The 22,617-nt window shown below is 44.4% G+C and overlaps 1 long non-coding RNA gene across 1 annotated transcript; it reads left to right on the top strand.

Annotated features, from left to right (window-relative positions):
- Nucleotides 1-939: 939 nt before the first annotated feature.
- On the top strand, nucleotides 940-19,153 carry LOC139046964 (uncharacterized). The gene is made up of 3 exons (XR_011507009.1): nucleotides 940-1,008; nucleotides 7,134-7,347; nucleotides 18,957-19,153. It is a non-coding gene; the product is annotated as an uncharacterized lncRNA (long non-coding RNA).
- The last annotated feature ends 3,464 nt before the right edge of the window (nucleotides 19,154-22,617 follow it).

Below are 22,617 nucleotides of genomic sequence, written 5' to 3'. Positions count from 1 at the left end.
TGCGAGCGGTCTTGCGCGCGACAGAAACGCGATGTAGATGGCTGTCGCGCTCGCTCGTTCCCTACAAGTCGTACCCCATGCGAGCGGTCTTGCGCGCGACAGAGACGCGATGTAGATGGCTGTCGCGCTAGCTCGTTCCCTACAAGTCGTACCCTATGCGAGCGACGACATTGAGAGCCGTCTCCCCGGTGTTGCCGGTATGAGGGCAGCAAATACGCGCCAAAAGTGTGCATTATTAGTTTAGTTTGCTGTGTTTTACTCAAAGGAGCAGCGTAAAACATTTCTTTAAAGTCTTGCAGTAGGTTCTTAACCTTGCACGTATGAAAATAGTCGTTTGCTTGTTCCGTGCAACAAGCGGTAGTACTCGACTGATGTAGTACATCCAGTTCCGGCTTCGCGCTATTGTCTGTTCGCTCATAGCACTTCTGGGCGACGAGCGACGAATTCTAGATTTCCAGAACCAGGCGACAAAGAACGAGCGATATGTTCGCGCGACGGCCCGTTTTCTCGCTCAAAGCCGTCGCGCGTCGCCGTTGCGCACAAAATCTCCCTCATAGGGTTCGGGCAAAAAAATTTAAGCAATTGCGGCTTGCTACTACTACAGCTTACGTTTTGAGACAAGGTGTTTTGACATAACTAGAGATGACAAGGGAAAGTTGCTTAACCGATAGGAAAAAATGAATTGTTACGTAAACAAACATTTGTTTGTAATGTGCTGTAGCTGTAGGTCTTAAAGTTTTATTGTCATGAAGAGGTCCCTATTATCACAACATTCATCAGTAACTTTGACCTTGTGCTTTGTTCCCACCCTGCAGTGGTGCAAACATTGTTTTTGTGACTTTTTCTGGGCTCCTTGCATGTGTTCACAATGACTTCTTTAAAGTGCCACTGCTATAAGTTAACACAGAACCTATCTTGCAGTGGCAAGGCCGTGATCAACAACAGTGTCCACGTCAGGGAGGAGCTATGGCTGCAGCAGCACTGTGTGTAATCGGATGGTCTGGTCAGGTATGACTGAAGTGTATCTGTTTGCAAAAGTAGGATCTCGGTATCATTCGTCAATAAGTTTATGGACATATTACTCAGCAGTGCTTACTAAATAGGCTAAATATCTGCTCAACTTTATTCAACTTGCTGCTTATTTGTGTTTGTATACATTATGTACACATTACCTTGTTCACTTTAAAGCTATATCTAACATGTCTTGAGGTATATTTTTTCTTGCATCAATCACTTCGCTGCGGGTTACATTTTATTTTGCTTAGTACACATTATATCTACCTCTTGTTATTTTGTTTTATTGATTTGAAACTTTCCTGTGTTATACTTTTTATATCCACTTTTTTTTTCGTTTAGGCTACACGCTTGTGCAGTTTCTGCACACGTAAGCATTAAAAGTGTAATGGGCCAAATATGTCACAGGTCTAAGTATGCAGCATGCTTACCATTGTTTAACATTTGTATTACAATTATTGTGAGGGTTACTTGCACGAACAAGACTAATTGAAAAAAGTTGCACAAGACAGTGCACTAGACTTCAACTTACAAGCTTTATTCAGAAAACACGCAATGAGGCCCCACCTTATGCTCAAAAATATCTGCAGACAGATGCATAAAGAAATGTGCCACATGGGAGGAAACCAAATGCACAACAAAGCCAATACCGCCCACCACAACAAGCCATTACAAAGCATTCAGCAGGTTCTTCTCAAGGTACAACAAACACTCCTTTATCAGTGAGTTCCAGTGAAGGAGTGCTTTCACATTCATCAACAGCCTTTGAAATGCCAAACACCAAATATTTCCTTATCTAACTGCCTGCCAAACCATCTGAACACTTGCTTGTTTTGAAAACACAGGTAGCATTTACGAGCACATCTTCGGCAGTGGTCAGCCAAACGGGCAGTGCCTGCTAGAGCGTTTACAGCGTTCCGGTGCTCCCTAAGCCTCTCATTCAAGAACCTGCCCTTTTGTCCAATACAGCACTTTCTACAGGGAAGTGAAATCCTGTTAACCACCCCCACATTGCAGTTAAAAAAGTGGATGACATGCTCCTTAGTGCATGTACCCCGATTCCCGGCGTTGCTTACCAACCTGCACATTCTTGCGAGCTCTAGTGGTGCTGAAGAAAACACCTACACTGCACTGGTTTGCCACGTTGTTTAGGTGGTGGGACACCCCATGTACAGATGGCACAGCCACAGGGCGCCCACTGGGACGTGCGTTATTGCACCGAGCAGCTGCCAGATCTGTTTTTACCTCTTTAATGAGGCTCCCACTAATTGACACCAAGGTGTTATCGAGATACCCGGCCCTACATAAATGGCTCGCTTGTTGCTGAGCGCTGCAGGAAACCTGGTGCACAAGATTTAACCAGAACAGCTCTCGGGCAGCTAGGAGCTATGCATCCTTTAACATGGAGTATGCCAAACGGTAGTCGAGCAAGGGCTTCTTTTTCCTAAGAGAGTATATATAATAAAGGAAAGTATGATTTAAAATTATACGAATATCGAATGATTGCAGGCGATCATCTTCTGGCAACTCATGTGTGAACTTGAGTCCTACTGAACACTGTTCGAAAACACCCACAATGTTTTTAACAGCAAAGCCAGCACAACAAGAAAGTCATTGGCACTACCACATTGCCCACTGGATGTGCAGTAACGCATGTCCCAGTGGTAGCCGTGCAGCGCTGCCATACGTACACAGGGTGTCTCACCGCCTAGAAGAAAGGTGGCGAACAAGTTTGGTGTAGGCATTTTTTCAGCACCGCTAACGCTCACAAGAATATGCAAGTTGGTAAACATTGCCGGGCGTCAAGGTACATGCACTAAGGAGCATGTCACCTGCTTCGTTAACTGAAATGTAGTGGTGGTATACTACATTTCACTTCCCTGTGGAAAGTGGTATATTGAACAAACAGGTGCCTGAATGAGTGGCTTGGGGAGTACCGGAACGCTGTAAATGCTCTCACAGGCGCTGGCTACTTGGCTGATCACTGTTAAAGTACCCATAAATGCTCCCCATGTTTTCATAACACACCAGTGCTCAGTCAGTTTGCCAGGCAGTTATATAGGGAAATGTTTGGGGTGTTTTGCCTTTCGAAAGCTGCTGATGAATGCATAAGCACTCCATCACTGGTACCAGCTGATGAATAAGTGTTGTGTCTTCAGAAAAATCTGGTGAATGCTTTGTAATGGCTTCTTGTGGATGCTTATCAGCTTCTATGTGCATTTCGTTATCCCCCTATGTGGCACATTCGTTTATGCATCTGTCTCCACATTAACTGAGCATGCGGTGGCCTGTTTGTGTGTTTCTTCTGAATAAAGCTTGTCAGTTGAAGTCTACCGCTTTGGCTAGTCCGACCTTTATTCCATACACCTTGTTTGTGCTAGTAACTATGTCACAGGAGCTGTGTCAACGCCAACTAGCCCAACCTTCTCCATTAATTTCACAATTATTTCTCAAGTTCCCAGAACAATGGACACGAGCTTGAATTTCTTTAAATGGTACATGTAGGCCAGTATTCACTGTGCTGTAAGTACTACAGCAGTGAAGAGTTTTCTAGTAAGCTTGCTTTCTTTCTCTACATTTTTTTATATTCTTCTTAAGCTATACCCATTCATGCAAGTAGGCATTGTGGCAGAGTCTGTGTCCAGTTGCATCGTTTTCGACTTTGTCTATACTGCATAGACCACAGAGTTGGTACATAGTTCAGTCTATTGATGCACTATCATTAAATAAGCATGCAGTTTTGCACATGCAAGATTGCCTGCTCGCTATTGCTAAAGCATTTGCTGGTTATTGCTATGTTGCTCATCAAGTGAACTTGATTTCAACAGCACCACACAGAACATCTGCTTGGCAGTGGTGTAATTTTAATAGTGATTATCAGCCAACAAGCTCTAAGTCTACAGCTGTCCAGAAATAATTCTATTAGTTTGGGTCTCTCCACATATTTCGTTAGCACAGTGGGCTGTTTTCTATTTATTCTGCTTGGTGCTGTTCAGGTGAGAATATTTTCAACTAGCAAGTACAAAGTGTAATGCTGTCAAACGCCTTTGATTACTGGGCAGATGAATTGAAAGCATTGTTTGTAATCCAAAAAGTATTTTTCACAAAATACTAGTGTCATGAACAAGCATCATATGCACTGCAACTCATGGTTTTATGTTGGTATGCAGGTATTTCAAGTTAAGGGTGCTTGTGCATGTATTTTCCACATATTAGCTAATGCTTTAGCTATATGAAACTGCCTATGTTCTGGCTGCTGAAGTCAAACTTGTGGTTGTTGAACCTGCTTGTTTTTGCTGTGCACTTACATTTCTGTTGTTTCTTAAGGGTTGTAGCCATGTGACAACTGATGTATTGCAGCAATGTCAAAGGTAGCTTCCACCCATTATTGCTACAGTGTGCCAACAGACACCTGTCGCCGTATTTGTGCATTTTCTGAGAACCAGCCGTATCCTCTAGGTGAAATTTGTAGTGTCGTTTTGAGTTTGCCAGTGAGTTCATAGAACTCTTGAGGACAAAATTTACACAGTGAAGGAAGGGAGACCATACAACATGACCAGTGATGACTGAATTTGATAGAAGGAATAAAATTAACACTGAATGTGTGCTTATATTGTGCACAAGTTCCTTCAGAAGGAAAATGTGAGTTGTAATACAAAGGTGAAAAATCACTATAAACAGTATTTGCGTAAAAAAAGGTGAATAGTCAGACTAATTTCTATCCCTTGTCATCTAGAAAGGACGCCTTTTTTCATGCATTCATAATGGGGGCTTGCTCACACGTCTTGTGGTATGCCTCTCTGATTTCTCTTGTCAATTTTTCACCGTGGGTGGAAATAGATAAACTAATTTAATCTGGCCTCAAGCCCTATCGCGGCAATGCACGGCCAAGTCAGACGAGCATGCCGGTCTTCTCAGTAAAATGTGGTGATTTCTTTGGTACATATTTAGTTCCTAACATTATAATGCAGTACACTGCCCCTAACACGCACTAGACATATTTCGTGGTATGTTTAACCAAGCGTACCTCGCTTGCCTGCTCGCTTTTCTCAGTTCACTTGTGGATTGTGCTGCATACCTACCTACTTTATTTTTTCGCTCGAAATATGTGTGCATAGCATTCCACAAGCGCATTGAGAAAGGCATCCAGACAAGGGAGATTTGTATAAATTACCACTAAATGTCTTGTGTCCGTCATTAGTAGTGTAGTCTATGCCTCTGTTCATGTGTATGTTTGGTCAAATGTACAGGGTCGTCAACTCTTGGCATGAACACGACTCAGCGTGACCACGCCCCGCGGAGTGCCAGCGTGCATGGCGCAGGGGGGATGTGGAGCTTCGTGTCATCTGCTAAAGTGCGGGAGCATGCCATGCTTTAGCGGATGACACACGACATGAAGTCCCACCTCTAAGCCCCTGTGCGCCTGCACCGCTTAGCTCCGTTGCACAGCCATGCCATGCGCGCTGGCAATCCGCGGAATTCGGCCACTCTGCACCATCTTCGTACTAAGAATGGACGGTCTTGTACATGGGGCAGACTGGCCGGTGTATAAGCATGTGCCCAGGAGAGCACCATTATTCACTCAAGGGACAAGCATGCTCATCCCACTTGACAATGCATTAGCACAACTGGTGATGTACGCCAGATTTAGATTGTTCATCTCTTTTGTTTACTTAAGGCAACCGATTGATCAACAATATCACTGAGGCATACCATTTAAAAAAGAGGGACATCTGTCAGCCAGTGTTCATTATGAATGCATTACAAAGAGGAATACTCTCTAAATGACACAGAATAGTGATAACTCTGTGCTTATTTGTTCTATTTTTATGCAAGCACTGTTTATCATGATTTTATACATTTGTATTGCAACTTGTGCCCTTTGTTTTAAAAGATCGCTTGTGCAGTGCAAGGGCACACGCAGTATAAATATTATCTTTAATTTTTGCATCAAAATTAATGTTGAATTGGTAGTTTTCGTGTTTTGTTGTCTTCTTTCTGTCCCTTGTGTCACTCCAAAGGTAAACATTAACGTACACCAACTTTCTTAATTACTTGCCCGTCAGTGTTGATAAACATGAAATGTTGTTTTCAGCCAGAATATTCTTACCATTTCTCATTTCCGGTCAGCATAGTGCTAATCCTTTGGCTTTTTATAAAGCGTGCTAATATGTACTTCTGATTAATGCAAAACTTAGTTCTAGTTGGTGGTAGCTGAACTTGGACATCATGACAAGTGCAAGGGCACACACACACACAAAGAGACACAGTCTGAACGGGCGCTAGACATCAACTGAAGGGCTTAATGACAAAAAGCAGCAACGCACATATTGCGCAAAAACCTACAAAAAGATGTAGAAGGTGCAATTGTCCCTAAACAGAATTCCGCTGCCGCTGTACTAGCGCTGTACTGTTACAACAAACATTTCAAACCTGGTTGCAGTAAAAGGAGCGTGCACACCGAGTTCTGAAGTTTGAAGTTGTGACGGGACTTGGCGCATTCATCGCTGCGGTTTAGTCATGACGAAAATATAACTGCTGAGATCAGTGAGTGGTGCGAGTGGTTTTCAGAGCCCACAAAAGAATTCACTTGTTTTCAACCATGCAAGGGTAATCATACTTTCAAGGCATGTCTCCAGTGTTCTTTAGAACAAGGCCATGTAGTGTGTGATGGTGGTGGATTTTGGAGACTGGCGCGCGTAGGTCTCTAGGTAACATGTGCTGCACTGTTCTCCGTGTGACACTGCAATCTTGGAGGCCTTGACGTCACTCGTTCTTGCACTGTTCTCTGCATGGCGGTGCGCCTATTTGAATCAATTGTTTGGCTTTCTCTGTTAATTTCATTATTGCAAGGTTAGACTGTACGAAATATGAGTGTTTGCTGCCCTTAAAATGGAAAAATTTTATTAGTTTATACCTTTACACAAAAATGAATTTCTTGGTGAGGTTGGGTTTAACCCCAGTTTCTTTTAAAACTTTTTCGAGGGGCAGAAATTGGAAATTATAGAGTTGCATCAGAAATTGACGGACCTAATTAACCTATATCATATTGTTTTATACAAGTGCGTTTTAGTGTTAAGAATACTGCTCAGGAAAAAAACACTTCATATCTATTGCAGGTACAGATTGGTGTGGGATTTGTGATGCCACTCAACAAGTGGCATTACATGTTCAAGTCTGCTTCCGACGGAAAGTGCCCATTAGAGGTGGCATGGCACCTGTGGACACCAGTGCAAGCAGGTGAAAGCAGCCTGACTGGACAGGCCTGCCGAACAATGTGCCGCGCATCTGGGAAGCTTCCGGCAACACCGGAGAAAGTGGCTGCTTTGAAAAGTAATTCAACAGTCACCACATTTAAGAAACATAACTGCATATCTGCAAGTTATCTGAATGAGTTAGCATTACATGATGTATACAGAGCGACAAGAAATGCCAAAGCAAGAATGAGGCAAGTGCCTATATATTATATCTTTTTCTTCTGCGGTATATGCACTGTGTCTCGACACACAATTTAAATGTCTCTGTGCGTATGAAAAGCAGCACACGATAATTTCGGGATATGGGTTTCCTGCGAAAACCGCCCACAAAGCTTCCCGCATAATCAGTTTCAATTAAAAACAATCAAGAAAGTCGGGTGGCTACACGAGCGGTTAATTTTGACAGGACCTTAACAGCTTGCATTCACCTGCTGCTCATTGTCTTAACAGAAGTGAACATTTAAGCACCTCATTGTCTTTGAAATTTCTAATGTAGACTTGGCATGCGTTATTGTAGCTTTTCACGCTTCAGCTTTCATTTCACTTTTTTGAAATAATGCTTCTCAAGAAAATTGGGTTCCGAGACAGCTTGGCAAATTGTATGGTCTAAAAGAAGCTTTTTAAACCACTGCCTTCTTAAGTGTTGACTGTGGTCACCTGATGTGCTGCTTTACAATCTGCAGCGTTCACAGCCATGCAATTTCAAAACACTATTCTCATTATTGGGATGTAAAGTTATAAACAGGGATAAAGTGCCTCAGAAAGGGTAGCCAACGTTTCGTTAGGAAGACCTATCTTCTCAAAGGCTGCCTCGTCATCCTCGGCATGTTAGTTTTAAAGTGTTAGTGGAGTGACGTCACATGCAGTTGTCGGGAGTGGCTGGTTGTAAAGGGAGAGACTTGAAGGAGAATGAGCGCAGTCACTTGATGTCTGTAAGCATGATTCCTAAGACGTAGGAACAATAGTGGGAGTGGGAAGGCGGGAGAAAAGGAGAAAAAGACACCAAGAGGGAAAGAAAGAACAAGAAAAGAAAATGAAGGGCAAAGGAAGGTGTTGGGGAAGCAAGAGGTTAGGGAGCATTCAGGGGTGTCTTTGGCAGCATGTTCTTCTGGCTTTAAAGGAGCCGGTGAGGCGGTCAGTGCTCGAGTAACAAAAACAACCCGAAAAGACATTAGTTGAAAGAATGACTTGAGTAGCATAGCAGCAATGCGTCGGATAATTTAGAAGGAGTTAAGATGGCAGCAAGGAGTCCGGAATGCAGTGCATAGGGCAGCTGGAAGGCAGCGGCATGGTCTTTCTAGGGACGTTAGTCCCAGTAGCTCAACGTACGTGTCGTCACAGCGGTACACAGAAGTGGCGATACCCTGTGTGGCTGAGGCACCGAAAAAGGTATCCTGGCGCCTGGGACTTTGGAGTGTGTTGGTGAGGGTGTTTCGAAAAAATATAATAAAGAACAGACAAATATGGCGATGAACTGAAACTGGAATAACAAATAAGAGGGTGGCATGAACAAAAGCGGGCGGAAGCAGATGTACATGGGAAAACATATTTATGCGAACATATTTATGGGGATTCTACAGACTTCCTATTGCGCTGCACTGACAGGCCCCACACATACCTACGATACATTGACGACATATTCATAATATGGTGACATGGTCAAGACAGCCTAGATAAATATGTAGGATTTCTAAATTCTTTTCACCCAACAATAAAATTCACATCAAAATCTTCAATGGAGCGCATAAACATTCTGGACACAACAATATACATTGACACTGGGACACTAAAGACAATGCTGTATGGAAACCTTTGACAAACAACAGTGCCTAGAATAAACAAGCCACCATCAAGCCACATTGCAAAGAAGGCATCTTTAAAGGCCAAGCACATGGCTACGTCACATGTGTGTTGAAAACCAAGAATACATAGATAGACTTGATCACCTTAAAGAAACCCTATCAAACGGGAACCACCCAAAGAGTCCCCTTCAGAAAGCCTGCACCAATGCAACCAAACCTGACTGAGCCGAGGTGCTCAAGCCCCACCCTAGGATCACAAAGAACAGCGCCTCTTCTTACTACTAAATTCTCAAACACACTGCCAAACATGAACAACATCCTCAATAAATACTACCCAATTCTCGCCAGCAACCAGAAACAAGATTTTTCCCGCCCTGCCCAGAGTAGTCTTGAGATGCAACACTATAATATTAAGGATATTCTTGTACGTGCCAAACTAAAAACAACAACGAAGTTGGGAACCAGTCCCTGTGGCTGCCCGGGTGCTCTACATGCAAACACATTTAATCTACTACTACAGTAATAAGTACAGCATCAAATTACTCAAACAAGGTAATTTCGAGTTTCATCTGCACATCAAGCAATGTAGTCTACTGTCTAGAATGTGCCACTTGTAGCAAATAATACATAGGTGAGACAGGACAAAAAATTCATAAAAGACTGAACGGTCATTGCGCAGATACAAAACAATTTACCTAAAGCAGTAGCCAGCCACTTCAATGAACATGTCATATGTGACAAAGCAAGGCTCTATAGACTACAAATTTCCGCTCACCTCGCTAGAGGAAATATATGGAATCATACCTCATACACAAGTTTAAATGCCTACATCCAATGGAAATCAATTTAACACACAGCAACTTAGAATCTTTAAAAACTTTAAAGCTGTAACTTAAATCGGAAAGCCTCATGTCATCAACCAAGCCACAAAACACATTGTGCCACCACCTAAACTTAATTCTTAACCTCACCTATTCCACCGTTTCTAATTTTTACCTGCTTACTACTCAATTTATTATATTCTTTCATGTTTTAATGTTTATATCAACTGTATGACCCCTTTTCCCATGTACACCTGCCTCCGCCCGCTTTTGCTCATGTAACCCTCCTATTTGTTATTCCACTTTCAGTTCCCCCCTTTTGTCTGTTTTCTATCATATTTTTTTAACACCCTCACCACCACAATCCAAAATCCCAGATGCCAGGATACCTTTTTCTGCGCATCAGTCACACAGGGTATCACCAGCTCTATATACCACTGTGACGACACCTGCGTTGAGCTACTGAGGCTGACATCCCTAAAACACCATGCTTCTTCCTGCCAGCTACCACATGCATTGCATCCCAGACTCCTTGTCGCCATCTTAATTTCTTCAACATTACCCGACGCGTTGCTGCTACGCTACTCAAGTCATTCTTTCAACTGATGTCTTTTGGGGTGTTTTTTGTTACTCGCACACTGACCGCCTGACCAGTTCTAAAACGGCAGAAACATGCCGCCAATGACACTCCTGAATGCTCCCTAACCCCTCACTTCCTTAACACGCTCCCATGCCCGTCTTTTTCTTGTCTTTCTTTTTTTGCCTCTTGGCATGTCTTTTTTTTTTCTCCTTTTCTTTCGTTTCTTTTCTCGCCGCCTTCCTATCCTCACGGTCTTGTGCCCTCGTCTTAGGAACCATGCTTACAGACGTCAGACGACAGCGCTCATTCTCTTTAATGTCTCTCCCTTTACAACCAGCTGCCACTGACAACAACTGCACGTGACGTCACCCTACTAGTCCTTTAAAACTAACATGCCAAGGCTGACCAGGCCACTTTTGACGAAGATAGCTCCTATCGAAACGTTGGCCAGCCTTTCTGAGGCACCTCATCCGTGTTTATAACCTTCATACCACAGTGTGCTATTCCATCTGTCAGCCGCTTTCTTGATTTTAGATGTTCTGATTATTGAAGTTTGTAAGACATGGCCTATCAGCACTTTCGACATACTTTCAGTGATCTCATTTTATTTAAGCATAAGAATGAGGAAAGAACTGCTACACAAAGAAAGCACCTCGTACATTATTCGCATGTTCGCTCTGATCTGCATAGCTGATCTTGTTCTACGCAAAGCATCCTAAAATTTTCATGCCTCTCTTCGGTGCCAAGAAAAGCAAGGTGCTGGGCATCATGCGGAATTCCAGCGATTTCCGCCAGCCTGGATTAGAAAGGACTGTATAGTGTGGCTGTAACTGGCATTCTTCTGCCAAGATTCAATTGTTTTATGGATCAAAGTACCAGGTACTCTTGTAGTCGCATCAACACTCTGCCGAAGATTTCATTTCCTACAGAAATATGCTTTTTTTTTAAACAGACGAGCATGAAAGATTGCTCTGTATTACGTTAAGATGCTTCTTTAGGCTTTTTTACATTGAAGATGTAGGTTATGGATGGATGGATGTGTGTTGTTTAGTGGCGCAAGGGCCAGGTATGGCCAAAGAGCGCCATGACTGATAATGTTGTGTTAAGCACTGATTTGTGAGTGGCGATGGTGGGATGTAACATGGCTGTAAAGTGGCCTAAAATCGATCAGTGTCATGAAAGCGTAAAATAGTATAAAGCATAAAATTATGGTAGTGATACATGTAGTGGTCTGTGGATATAGTACGCGTGATAACTGGACATGGAGCTAAAATGCAAGAATATTTAACTAGCACTTATGCCTCCGGTGGGCCTTTGAGCCTAAAGGCTGGGAGGCAGGTGCTTTCTTTATTGCACCTACCGCAGCAGAAACCTCTGTTAGAGGCTGTGCTACGGATTTCCTGGGGCTATAATATGAAAACTATGTACATCTTTTAAAAATCGAAACAGGCATTCATGTTTAAAGAGAGGTTCTATACCTATAATCATTTGAGGATGGAATGGAATTAGCTGCCGATGTGGTAATGGAAAATGCTTTCTCCTATTAGCATCTAATTGAGTGCATTGCAGCAGGATGTGAAGCACGGTTAGTGGCTCACCACATTTATCACACGTGGGTGGATCGCCACCGGACAAGAGGTATGCGTGTGTGCTGTATGTGTGTCCTATCCTGAGTCTGCAAAGTGTTACTTCTGTGTGGCGATTCTTTGATATCGGCGGCCAGTTGCCTAGATACGGCTTGATAACATGTAATTTATTTTCTGTCTCTTTATCCCACAAGCGCTGCCAGAAAGCCCTTAGCATTTTTCTTATTGACGGCTTGAGGTCCATTACAGGGACAGTCGTGCAAGTGTTGGAAGCGTTTGCGTGGATGGATGTGGCTAGCTGGTCAGCCAACACGTTTCCCTCTATCTCTCGGTGCCCCGGCACCCAACATACGACGATATGCTGCTTGGACTCATAGGTTGTGCATAATGCTGTGTAAAGAGATATAATTACAGGGTTTTGATATTTCCTGACAGTTTTCAAAGTATTTACGACACTCAAAGAGTCAGTGTATATAACTGCCTTTGGGATATTAAATTCATTTATGTGTTTAACGGCAGCAAATATCGCGTAGGCCTCTGCTGTGAAAATACTTGTGTTAGGGTGCAGAACACCGGCATCTGAAAAGGATGGACCGACCGCTGCGTAGGATACGCCAGAATCACACTTCGATGCGTCTGTAAAGAACTCAGGAGAGGAGTATTTGTGCTGTAACTCGAGGAAGTGCATTCGTATATGCGCGACAGGCGCATGCTTTGTAACAGCTACGAAAGATGTATCACAGTCTATTGGTTGCCACTGCCACGGCGGGGGCCGTATAGCAGGGGACATAAGGTGGTATTCAAGCAGTGGAACCCTTGTTTCTTCAGCCATATCTCTAACACGCATGGAGAAAGGCTGTGCCACTGTGGGTCGGTTGCGGAAAAGTTGACAACTGGACAAATCGTTTATGGTGTAATACGCGGGATGCTGACTGTTTCCGTTCACTCTAAGAAAATACATGAAGGACGAATATGTTCTCTGCAGATGCAGTGACCACTCATCCGATTCAACGTACAGGCTTTCCACTGGGCTTGTTCTAAAGGCGCCTGTGGACAGGCGAATTCCTAAGTGGTGGACAGGGTCTAGCATCTTTAGAGCAGTTGGAGTAGCCGACTGGTAAACTATGGCTCCGTAGTCTAGTCGTGTGCGTATGAGGCTTTTGTATAAGTTCATGAGACATTTTCTATCACTGCCCCAGGTTGTGCGTGAGAGAACCTTTAGGATATTCATTGTTTTCATACATTTGTTTTTAAGATACTTTATGTGCTGTATAAAAGTTAATTTGGCGTCTAAAATTATCCCTAGAAATTTATGTTCCCTGTTTACAGGCAGACGCTCATCATGCAACACAATTTCAGGATCAGGATGTAGGCCTCTTTTTCTAGAGAAAACAACACAGGTGCTTTTTTGTGGGTTCAGTCTGAACCCGTTCTCATCAGCCCATTTGGAGACCTTGTTAAGACCAAGCTGGACCTGTCGCTCACAGATTGCGAGAGAACTTGATTGAAATCCTATCTGGACATCGTCAACATATGTTGAATAAAAGATGTTATGTGGTATGTGTAGACGGAGAGAATTCATTTTTACTATAAAGAGCGTGCAGCTGAGCACCCCGCCCTGCGGCACTCCAGTCTCCTGTACAAATTTCCGTGACAAAACATTGCCAACTCGAACACGGAATGTCCGATTTGACAGATAACTTTCGATAACATTGAACATATTTCCGTGTATACCTAAGTGTGAGAGGTCTCTCAATATCCCGAACCGCCACGTAGTATCATAAGCTTTCTCCATATCAAGGAATACAGATAAGAAAAACTGCTTATGGACAAAAGCTTCACGGATACGTGCCTCTATGCGTATAAGATGGTCACTGGTGGATCGACCCTCCCGAAACCCGCACTGGTATGGATCGAGCGAATTGTTTGATTCGAGGAAGTGTATTAGGCGACAGTTAATCATTTTTTCGAAAACTTTGCAGAGGCAACTTGTTAGTGCTATGGGTCTGTAGCTTGATACAGAGGAAGGATCCTTTCCTTGCTTTAGAATTGGGATTACAATAGCCTCCTTCCAAGCAGAGGGGATCTCGCCGGAAAACCATATAATGTTGTAAAGGCAAAGGAGGGTTTTTTGTGTTTCGGGCGGTAGTTGTTTCAACATCTCATATATTATGCGGTCTGAACCTGGGGCGGATGTATTACAACAGTTCAGTGCTGCCTGCAGTTCTGCTATGGAGAATGGTTCGTTGTACGCCACACCTTTAGCACATTTCCTTTGTAACTTTTTCTGTTCTATTCGCGTTTTGTTCTTTAGGAAGGTTTCGGAGTAGTGCGAGGAGCTCGATATGTATTCAAAATGTGCACCAAGAGAGTTGGCTTGATCTTCCAGGCTTTCTCCGTGGCTGTTTACTAACGGTAGGGAATACGTTTGTTGCCCGTTAACTTTCTTCACTCTATTCCAAACTTTTCTCTCATCTGTGTAAGAGTTAATACTTGAGATAAATTTTGCCCAACTCTCTCGTCTTGCTTGTCGGCGCGTTCTCCTCGCCTGTGATTTAACATGCTTAAAGTTTTCCAAGTTTTCTGCTGTTGGTGAATCGCGAAGCAGCGCCCATGCTTTGTTCTGGTTCCTCCGCGCTCGCCTACATGCATCGTTCCACCAGGGAACACGCCGCTTAGAACCAGTGCCGCTCACTTGGGTAATACACTTAGAGGCGGCATCTAGTATAAAAGCTGTAAAATATGTGACAGCATCATCTATGGCTATACCGGACATCTCAGTCCACGTCATATGAGTAAGATCTCGGTACCGTTCCCAATCGGCTGATTCAACCTTCCACCGGGGGACCTGCGGGAGAAGTTGATCTTGCTCCGTCGTACTTAAGATTATTGGAAAGTGGTCACTGCCATACGGGTTATTAAGCACATTCCATTTAAAATAAGGTAAAAGTGTCGGCGATAAAATGCTAAGATCTATGGCAGAATATGACTTGTTAGCTAGGTTAAAATACGTAGGCTCCTTTGTATTCAAGAGACATGCTCCAGAAGAAAAAAGCAGCTCTTCAATGACGCGGCCTCGCGCATCACAGCGTGAATCGCCCCACAAACTGCTATGTGCATTAAAATCCCCAAGAATCAGATAGGGCTCCGGGAGCTCATCTATTAGTGATTCTATGTCTCGTCTGTGAAGGTGATATTGTGGTGATATATACAAGGAGCAAATGGTTATGAGTTTATTTGAAAGTACGGCTCGAACGGCCACTGCCTCAAGGGCCGTTTGGAGCTTTAAATGCTGACACGCTACAGTTCTGTCAGCAATAATCGCTACACCGCCAGATGATGCCACAGCATCCTCGCGGTCTTTGCGAAACGTAACATACTTTCGGAGAAAGTTTGTGTGTATAGATTTTAAGTGTGTTTCCTGTAAACACAGCACTTTTGGATTGTGTTTGTGGATCAGTTCTTGCACATCATCAAGGTTTCTGAGAAGACCTCTGACGTTCCATTGGATTATTTGTGTATCCATATTGGAAGTTATTAAGTGCTGTGTGTAAAGAAACAAGTAGTGATTATGGAGATTTCAGAGATTACATTACAGAGCCCTTTCGAGGCCCTGTAACGGGAGTTCTGCCCTTTCTGGAGCGTTCGAGGGAGCCTCGCCGCTCCTTAGGCGGTTGGTGCGCCTTGAGGGCAGGTGTAGTGTCCATTGCCTCTTGTGAGGCGCCGGACACGTGCTCTTGCGAGCGAGAGGTTACAAGAGAGGGTCCTGCCTTGGAGGGCAAGACCCCTGCGCCCACCAGCCCAGAGCTCGGTGGGGCACCCTGCGGGATTTGGCTGCGCCGGCTGTTGCCAGCGCTGGAAGGGGCCGGGGAGGTTGGGGCAGCCTCGGCTGCGCCCACCTTCGGGGTCGATGGTCCCCTCTCCTCGGTTGACGGAGCAGCACTAGCTGCAACCGCCGCGGGGGCAGATGGCGTAACTGCCGACTCACTGACTGTGGGTCGGACAGCCACTGGAAGCCTTTGTGTCGCTGCCCCCTGACGCGTCACATCGGCAAAGCTTTTCTTGGGCAGGTATGAAACCCGCCTGCGTGCCTCTTTGAAAGTGATATTTTCTTTTACTTTTATGGTCACAATTTCTTTTTCTTTTTTCCAGGACGGGCAGGACCGCGAGTATGCGGCATGCTCGCCATCACAGTTGACACAATGCGGAGTGTTCTGGCATGTTTCGGAGGAGTGTTCTTTGTCACTGCACTTGGCACAAGTCAGCCGGCCTCGACAGTTCTGTGAACTGTGGCCGAACCTTTGGCACTTAAAGCATCTAAGAGGGTTGGGCACGTATGGCCTAACATGAAGTTTGATATAACCAGCCTCGATGGAGTCGGGAAGGACACTTGAGCCGAATGTGAGAATCAGGTGTTTCGTTTTGATCTCTTTTCCATCTCGCCTCATCTTAATTCGTTTAACATTAATAACATTCTGGTTACTGAAGCCCTCCAAGAGTTCAGCCTCAGTGAGCTCCATCAAGTCATCGTCAGAGACAACACCACGGGTGGTGTTCATCGTGCGGTGCGGGGTTATAATTATTTGGGTTTCCCCAAATGAAACTAGTGTTGACAATTTTTCATATTGTTTTTGATCGCGGAGCTCCAAGAGGAGATCCCCGCTTGCCATCCTCGACGCCTTATATCCAGGACCAAAAACTTCAGTCAATGACTTGGAAACAAGGAAGGGTGAGATAGTTCTTACTGGTTTATCTGGTATTTCAGAGTGGATCACGTGAAAACGAGGGAAAGACTCTTCTTGCCGTCCAAAAAACTGGAATACTTCATCGGTGCGCCCTCTTTTCTGGGGGCGATCAGGAAGCGAAGGGAAGGATGTTGCCATAGAGGAATGAAATTTTCGGCAATAACGGCAGCCACCCACCATGGAGTCCTACAAGGGGACGCTACAGGGACTGTAAGAACAGGTCCTGTAAACGCCAGCTGTACGTCATCACTATAACCAAATATGAAATAACCTAGATTGGCTAATCACACAAGGTTAACCCTTGCTGCCTGGAAAATTTGGAAGTAAGCGGAAGGAAGGAGAAGACAGGAAAGATGAAAAGTGAGAGAAAGACGAAGGCTGGAGGGAGAGAGAGACAGGAAAAGGCAACTACCGATTTCCCCCGGGTGGGTCAGTCCGGGGGTGCCGTCTATGTGAAGCAGAGGCCAAAGGGGTGTGTTGCCTCCGCCGGGGGGCCTTAAAGGTCCAGACACCCAGCATTGGCTCAACCCCCAGGATCCCCCTTTCCCCAGACACGGCTAAGCCGCGCACGGCTACACGCGGGAGGGGCCAACCCTCGTGTGCTAGGGTCCGTGGTGTCGCAACGCACCAAACGCCTGCTGACGCAGACGCCCCTGCGGGGAAGATGTAGGTTAGCTTAGCAAAGTAGCAATATGGAGATTGAAAAGTAGAAAAAAAATGGCAGATCCCATGCCCTGTGAGAATCGATGTACACGAAGCACACATTGTTTGCATTGATTGACAATAATTAACGGTGATGTTAGTAGCAAGTTTGTAATTTTTTCAGCGTTTAGTCCAATACGAAAGTGGCGAGTTGATGTTAAGCTTTACCTTGCATGCACCACTTCTGTTTGTCTGCATAGTCCGGAGAACACACAGAGAGATGTGTTTGCTTGAGGTGTTGTTGCGAGTCATTGTTCATAATCTCTGAGAGGGAATTGAGCGTTGTCATTGCCTCACATGGCGCAGCGCATCATGGCAGAAATATTAAACTTTAATTGAATTATGAGGCTGTGCATACTTCAATTAGGTATTGTAATTGTATGTATACATAAGTTCGCGGTCTGCACTACATTTCACTGCATAGCGAAGACGCTCCTGTTCTGTGTGACACTTCTTTAAAGTCTGGGTGTCTTCGACGTCGAGTGCACGCCTTGCTGGCGCGTGTTAATGGGCTCCTTCTACATACATGGCCAACACACTGTTGAGATTCCAGCTCAAAGCGCTCTCTTCAGACTAAGGACGATTCTAATGTTTACACTATCACAGCCCAGCATCTGCATTTTTCTCGCATAGAAATTCAAACCAGCACAGTACGTGCAATACACCCTAACGGTGAAATGCTGGGGCAGCAGCGCCGGTCAGGATGTGCAGAGGTGAGCGCCATCTGGTAATGTTGCAAGAAATCCAACGGCATGCATGACAAGACCATAGCAGCTGCAGCGCCCGTAATGTTGGGAGAAGAGGCAAAAAAAGCTTCACTTTAAAACATTAGTTGCCATCATTTGCAGCTAAATAAAGCTTGCAAGCCAGCCATTATACAGCTTTTACATGAAATCTTTTATGCCTATATGGCAAATGCTAAAGTTACGACTTCCTCACCAACCGCATGAGCAACAAGTAAAGCTAACAAATGATAGAATGGACAAACCAGACAGCTTGCACCTTGCAGCTCTCCTGCATGCGTTAGAGACAGTGTAGCCAAATTGTGGTTCTCCGAATTTGACAGGAATTTGGGTGGTCGAAGAGCAGACAAATTATGCAAAATCAGAAGCCAAATATCCACCCCATGAGGCTTTGAGTACAGCTCCCATGTGTCTAAATTTTGCAGTTAAGCCAACCTCCAGATGAGAAGAGGCGTGGCTTTGGCAAAAAACATACAAAAATTCCATGTAAATCTGCAAAACAATGTGATGCATGTGTATGCATTCTCACTGCAAATAAACCTGTGCCTGCTTGCGCCCTGGGTAGCATGTTTGTGTGTGACATTTGCTGCATTTTGTTATCTGAAACTTTTTTTGAAGTGATAAGAGCATATTTTCTTCATTCCCTTATTGCTGGAAATCATTGGAAAAACAATTTACTTATATATTTATTGCACTCTCCTTTTAGACTGCCTGGAGAAATACATAAGTGACCATCCAATGATGCCACCTACACCACATCCGGAGAACCACCTTGCTTCCCTGCGAAAGCACCTTTGGAGCTTTCTTTTACACAAGCAGGACGCCAGGGCAAGCGAGTGGAAAAGTAAATACAGTACAAGTCCAGTGATGCTTTTTCAATAAAGTGTGATGATATGCTACGTAGTATGGTGCTTTACAGATTGATTCGTTATGGCATGAAAATAGCCGCATCTTGGCAACATGTATATACAGACTGTACACTTCATAAGACTCAACATCACATATAAAGATAGCCCGTCATGAGCTTCCGTATAGCAATGGCTGCTCCTTCAATTCATCACACAACTTGCCTTTGACGTGCTGCGCCCACGATGATATCCAACCAAGTGCCCACCGTGCCACCCATCACCCACTGTGCCACCCATCACCCACCGTGCCGCCCAGCACCCGCTGTGCCCAGCAACCAGCATGCTGCCCAGCACCCACCATGCCACCCGTCACCCACCATGTCACCCAGCACCCACCGTGCCACCCGTCACCCGGCATGCCACCCAGCACCCACCGTGCCACCCGTCACCCGGCATGCCACCCATCACCATAATCCACCATGATGATGGATGATGGATTCCACTATGCCCAGCATCGGGCAAATTTTCAATAGGGCTGTTAAGCGAGTAGACACACAGTGCAACACCCTACCGTAGCAGCTCAACATTGTGCAACTTCAGTACATATAGACGAAAGCAGCAGTGCAGTAAAACTGTCTACAACTTCTGGCATGCAGTGTATGCATATGGCACAGCACTTTGCTTCCTTGGCGAAGGAAGGCATGCTATGTAGAAAGCCTCGCATGCACAAAATTATGCACAGTTCCCGTCAAGGCATAGCTCAGACGAGCAGATACTTTTGTACACCAGTAGAGCATCGCGTTTCGTACTGCCCAAAATCAATAAGCACAGCATGGAAAGCTTTACTGATGGCATTTCTGTAGCGTCGCCTCGGCTGTGCATCACACCCATGATTCAGTACTTCTCAGCTATGAGGCATTTTTCTTTTTTCAATTTCGCCTGGGTTGCCATGTGCATGCCTACCACGTTTCCCACTTTGTGACTTCTTCAGCCACTTCAATGCAAGTCCAGCACATAATGTTAAAACAGATTTTGCTAGTTGTCTGACTTGCAGACACAGAAGCAATAGCTATGCCAGTCAAAGTACTCTACCACCAATGATAAAGAATTTCAGAATCTCTATGGTACTTGGCACAGTAGCAAGAGTGTAATCTTTATGTTTGCTGCACAGTTGTGATTCCTTCATAGTTTCAACTCGCCCATTTTTATTTGTATATTTGTTAACATTCCTTACCAGAAAAAATTGGTTGCGAGTGGAGCACATGTCTTGCCCTCACTTTCATCAGTCCTTGTTCGAGTAGCGCTATTGTTATACAATGAAATTTTGAGCCTTCACTAACCCTCCCATCAGCCCCCCGGTCAACTTGCATCACGGCAAGTATTATGCAGGACAATCCACCGTAAGCACATGCTTTGTTATGCAACATTGAGCACTTGTCTTGTCGATATTTTATTTGTGCACATGTTCGCACAAACTAGCATTTCCTATAGTTTCCATTGAAATCACATTATTTCAACACCACTGATGTTTAGGACCGACAGTTAGCAAAATTACATTGCCTTCTTTTTGGCATTGACTTTGAACATTTCTATATTGGGTTATGTTGTGGAAGAGCATGCCATAGCTATGAATAATGTGATATAGTCACACAAACATTCTTTTTTGTGTGTGGGAGAAGCAAATAAGGCAGGACAAGCAAATTTATTAGACATATTGGCGGCACTGTCTTAAGTTGTAAGCATTAAAAATACAAAGCATTTAGAATATTAAAACAATGCAAAACAGGAACACTTCCTCTGCACAACACTCATAGGTAATACAAATACGCATTGTTGCATATGCATTTCACCAAGTTTCCCACCGAGGAACTAGTCTAGAAACTTGATGCAAGTCCAGCAGGTAATGTTCGAACTTGTCATCTGGCTGGCATATCTTCTGATCACTTGATCTCTTGACACAATAGGAATACTCGTGACGGTCAAAGCATTCCACTAGTAAAGTTCTTGTGAGGAGGTAGAGCCTTCCACTTGCTACAAGTAACGACTCAATCATGTGAAACTCAGGGCCTTCCTCCGAAGTCGCAACAAGAACACTCCCACACCTGTATGAGCGTTGATCAAGCGTTGCACTGTTTACTTCATACACTCTCAGTGGCAAGACTTCCTTGGCACAGCCTGGAAGTGTGTTTCAATCGACTGTGTGCCAACTATGTGCCCACTATTACATATGAAGGTGATCTGTTTGAAATATCATTTTCTGTGTGCCTCGAAGGGCTCAAAATTGAAGAAGCAAGTTTGCTGGCTGCAGTAGCCACGCTGCTGGCTCTATACTGGGCTTTTAATATTGTGTTTGTAAAGAAAGGCCAGAAGACACTAGATTTACTGTGCCGCCTAATTCAAGTGGATAGTGGTGTCCCTGCGACACCACTCGTCCGTGTATCGCACAGTCTTTTGATGCAATAAATACTTCCAGTGAAACGCTTGTGGTTTTGTACAACCCCATAAAGGCGCTAACAGATGCACTGCCATGGCCGAGTTGTCCCAAGTCTGTTGAAATCCTGTCAAAAGTGAGCCTAAAGGGACAAGTGGAGCAACGGTTAATCTCCTGGATGAAACACTGTTGGATGAGCAATTGTGGCAAGTGGAGAACTTGTGGGGTTCAAAAGTTAGCCTTTGTGGCAGCATTGGATGTAGAATCCGTTAGTCTCTTCTGGAGTACCTGAAAAGATTAATAGTTAGTCCTTTTGGGAGCATCTGTTAGTCCCTTTGGAAGTAGCATGAAGGATAAACTATTAGTCCCTTTAGGTCCATTCATTGGTCCCTTCGGGAGTATCTGAAAAGATTAAATGTTAGTCCTTTTGGTCCCCTTGGGAGTAGCAAAGGATGAACTGGTAGTCTCTTTAGGTGTATCCGTTAGTCTCTCTGGGAGTAACTGCTAGGATGAACTGTTGGTCCCTTCGAGTGCATCCTTTCGTCCCTTTCGGAGTAACTGAAAGGTTGAATTGTTGGTCTCTTCGGGTGCATCCTTTAGTCCATTTGGGGCTAACTGAAAGGATGAACTGTTGGTCGCTTCGGGTGCATCCTTTAGTCCCTTTGGGACTAACTGAAAGGATGAACTGTTGGTCCCTTCGGGTGCATCCTTTAGTCCCTTTGGGACTAACTGAAAGGATGAACTGTTGGTCTCTTCGGGTACATCCTTTACTCCCTTTGGGACTAACTGAAAGGATGAACTGTTGGTCCCTTCGGGTGCATCCTTCAGTCCCTTTGGGACTAACTGAAAGGATGAACTGTTGGTCTCTTCGGGAGTAACTGGAAGGATAAACTGTTAGTCCCATGAAGAATAAATGCAAGGGGACTAACAGTTCATCCCATGCCCGTTAGTCCCCAAAAGGACTAATGGTTGTGGCAAATCAGTTAGTCCCCAAAAGGACTAACCTCTCTACCCCTTTTAGTCCTTTTTTTCTTAGAGTGTACAACAAAAGTGAGTAGTACCATCATAGACTCTATTTTACGAATAAT

This window comes from Dermacentor albipictus, chromosome 6, assembly GCF_038994185.2.
Source record: "Dermacentor albipictus isolate Rhodes 1998 colony chromosome 6, USDA_Dalb.pri_finalv2, whole genome shotgun sequence".
NCBI lineage: Eukaryota > Metazoa > Arthropoda > Arachnida > Ixodida > Ixodidae > Dermacentor > Dermacentor albipictus.
Note: the sequence above shows the minus strand (reverse complement) of the source record. Positions and strands in the feature narration are given on the sequence as shown.